The sequence below is a fragment of the Chrysochloris asiatica genome, unplaced genomic scaffold (genome assembly GCF_000296735.1).
Source record: "Chrysochloris asiatica unplaced genomic scaffold, ChrAsi1.0 scaffold00514, whole genome shotgun sequence".
Taxonomy (NCBI): Eukaryota; Metazoa; Chordata; class Mammalia; order Afrosoricida; family Chrysochloridae; genus Chrysochloris; species Chrysochloris asiatica.
The window spans coordinates 367,267-370,926 of record NW_006409032.1 but is presented as its reverse complement, the minus strand read 5'-3'; the positions used below and the strand labels follow the sequence as shown (position 1 = coordinate 370,926).

General features: G+C 40.2%; 1 pseudogene; it reads left to right on the top strand.

The window, feature by feature from the left end:
- The first annotated feature begins 1,155 nt into the window (after nucleotides 1–1,155).
- On the top strand, nucleotides 1,156–1,628 carry LOC102817257 (annotated as a pseudogene).
- The last annotated feature ends 2,032 nt before the right edge of the window (nucleotides 1,629–3,660 follow it).

Sequence of the window (3,660 nt, the reverse complement as noted above, 5' to 3'; positions counted from 1 at the left end):
TCTGGTCCTGGACCATAAGATTAACTACTCCCCTCTTTTTGTTACAAAACTTCTGCCTTTACAGTTGTGACAGTCTCAATTAGTCACGGTAACAATTACTCACTATTGAATCATAAGAATCTCATCCCCATCTCCTTTCACCAAACTCATCTAGACAAAATGAAAACTATTCAGTGGGGATTCTGTCTTTCCTGCTGACTGCTGTCAGTTTGCTGCGTGTTTTTTTGTGATGCTGCTCGTTTGGTTTCTTTGTTCCATGTAATTTTTTTGTGCTAAGTTCATTTTGTGAGTTTACTTTTCACTTTCATTTCTGTTGTATTAATGTTTCTTTTTTTCCTCTTTTATTTTAATGTGAAGTTGTATTGATTTTCTTTGAGGCTGCCTGTCATTTGTTAATTTTGTCCTCATTTAAAACATTGTTTTATCTTGAAATCTACTTGACTTGCCTGTCATTTGGAAGTTTCGTATCTACACTATTCCCTCTTTTTGCTTTGTAGTAGACTTCATTATAAATGGATACTTCTGGTTCTCTGTCTTCAGTCTTGTAAGTTTGTTTTACTTTAAATATTTCTATGTCTGGATTCTGTCAGTCATCTGTCAGGATGTCAATTCTGTGGTGGCTTGCATGTTACTGTGATTCTGGAAGCTATGCCACCAGTATTTTAAATACCATCAGGGTCATCCACGGTGGACAGGTTTCAGCTGAGCTTCCAGACTAAGACAGACTAGGAAGAAGGAGAGGCGGACCACTTCTGAATGGTTAGGAACTGAAAACCTGAACACATTATGAATAGCACCAGAATATTGTCAGATATAGGGTCAGAAAATGAACCTCATGTTGAATGGAGTGAAGCTTTCAGAACCATTACTTGCTGATGGGGCACAACTCAAAATGAGAAACAGTTGTAAACATTCATTAATAATTGAAACATGGAATGTACGAACTTTTGAATCCAGGCAAGCTGGAAGTTGTCAAAAATGAAATGGAACATGCACACGTCAATATCTTAGCATTAGTGAGCTGAAATGGACTGGCATTGGCCATTTTGTTCTGACCATCACATGGTTTACTATGCTGGGAATGACAGATTGTAGAGAAATGGCTTTGCATTCATCATCAGAAAGAACATATCACCTTGAGCCCTAAGGACCGACATGGCCACAGTAGTCTGGAAGCTGAGTGTTGTCCATGGTGCTCCAAGAGCCCGAGCTCTGTTCCTCCGACCTCCAGTGATCAGAGCTGCTCTTGTCTCAGCATTTCTCCAGGACCAGTCTACTCCACTAGTGCAGCACATTCACCTGTCCCCCAGCCACTGTTCAGGTTCCAAGGCTGCATCTCGCCACTGGACTGGTAAGAGGGTGGTCAGTATTTGGCTCCTGGGCCTGCTCCCAGCTGTTTATTTGAATCCTTGCTCTGTGATGGCCTACTCTCTAGCTGCACTTCTTCCTCTCCATGGTCACTGGGGCCTGGGTCAGGTTGTAACTGACTATGTCCATGAGGATGCACCCCAGAAAGCTGCCAAGGCTGGCCTCCTGGCACTCTCGGCTCTAACCTTTGCTGGTCTGTGCTATTTCACCTATCACGATGTGGCATCTGCAAAGCTGTGGCCATGCTGTGGAAGCTCTGACTTGGCTTAGTCCCTTAAAAAATGATTGTACACCTCTCTGCCTCCTCTCTGCCTCTGCTCTATCTCCCCGTTCAACTGTCAGTAAGGAGGAGATAACAGATGTCCATTGGTGGTACAACCCTCTTCTAATCACTTGATTCTTTTCAGAACTTAATCTTGGAGGAAAAGGTTTGAGAGGAATTAATAGTCATAGACTAGTGAGACTGCCTTCCATATTATGGTGAGATAATGGGATTGCCTGTTAGCTTTTTAGAAGACTCACAGTGTGACAAAACTTGTATATGAGCGTGCACCTTTTAATTGATCAATCTCTTAATGGGAATTTGATTTGTTACTTTCAGAATGTTACGATCATACCTTTTTGATATTTGTTCTAGGAATGATGGACAATGGGAAAGTCTGTTAACTCAAATAAAGATTTTGCAGAATATTTTATCTGTCTTAAGTTTTGGAAACATCCCCCTCTGTTGTTTTTTTAATGCTGTCGATGGTTACATGTCCAAGTGAAACTTTAAAATGAGAAAATGTCTCACTAATTTCTGAATTCTAGGACGAAAAGTTTGCAGAATGTTTGAATATAGAGAAGTTCCATTCCTTGTACATATATTAAAACTTAGATTGCAAACTGAGACATAGCCTTCAAATGTCCTTAAATAATCTGCCTACAAAAGTAAAACTGAAAAGTAACAAACTGTTATTTTCTTACTTTGGGCATCTCTAATGTGAAAATGTATTCTATGAAAACAAAAAATGTAAAAATAAAATGATACATAATTAAAAAAATAAAGATTTGTCTTGAACAATGTGATAGGGTAACATCCATCCGCCTACAAGGAAGACCAGTTAATACCTCTATTATTCAAATTTATGTAGCAGCTGCTAAAGCCAGTGAAGATGAAATTGAAGATTCTACTAACTACTTCAGCCTGAATTTGATCAAACATACACTCAAGATGTATTGATAATTACGATTGGAATGCAAAGATTGAAAATGAAGAGGGAGCATCAGTAGTTGGAAGATATGACCTTGGTGATAGAAATGCTGTTGGTGACAGGAGATGGGGATATGATTCTTATGATTCAGTAGTGAGTGACTGTTATCGTGACTAATTGAGACTGTCACAACTGTAAAGGTAGAGTTTTTTAACAAAAAAAGGGGAGTAGTTAATCTTACAGTCCAGGACCAGAGGACCCTAGGACCATCAAGGGAGAAGAGCATAAGTGGAATGTGGGACCCTATCCAGAGAAGCAGCGACATCAGAGATGGAGGCAGAGATGATGACATGGAGAGAGGAAGCAGTTGAGGACTCTAGACTCTTGGAAAGAGAGGGACTGAGTGCTGGTGGCCAGGAGGCAGGCTTACAAAATGTGCCCTTTGGTTGTTTAAATTATTATATATTCCTGAATGTTTTTATGTACACACACACACACACACACACACACACACACACACCGATGGGGACAGGGGAAACAGAAGGGAAGACCAGATGAGTTGTGGGATGACATCAAGAACCTCATACAGGAAGAAAATAAAAGATCATTAAAAAGACAAGAAAGAATGGAGGGGGGGGGGAACAAAATAGATGTCAGAAGAAGCTCTGAAACTTGCTTTCCAGCATAGAGATGCTAAAGCAAATGGAAGAAATGAGGATGTAAAAGAGCTGAACAGAAAATTTCAAAGGGTAGCTTGAGAAGACAGTCATATATTATAACGAAATGGGCAAAGACTTGGACGTAGAAAACCATAAGGGAACACATTAAGCATTTGTCAAGCTGAGGGAACTAAAGAAAAAAAATCCAAGCCTCGATTTGTAGTAGTGAAGGATTCTATGGGCAGAATGGACTTCTGGTGTGGCACTGTGGATCAACACTGGACTGCAAACCACAAGGTCGGTAGTTCAAACCCACCAGCTGCTCCTCGGAAACCCTATACAGAGTCGCTATGAGTCGGATGGTCCTTAATAACAAAAACATAGGTAAAATGTTGAACAGTATAGAAAGCATCAAAAGAAGATGGCACCTAACAACAACA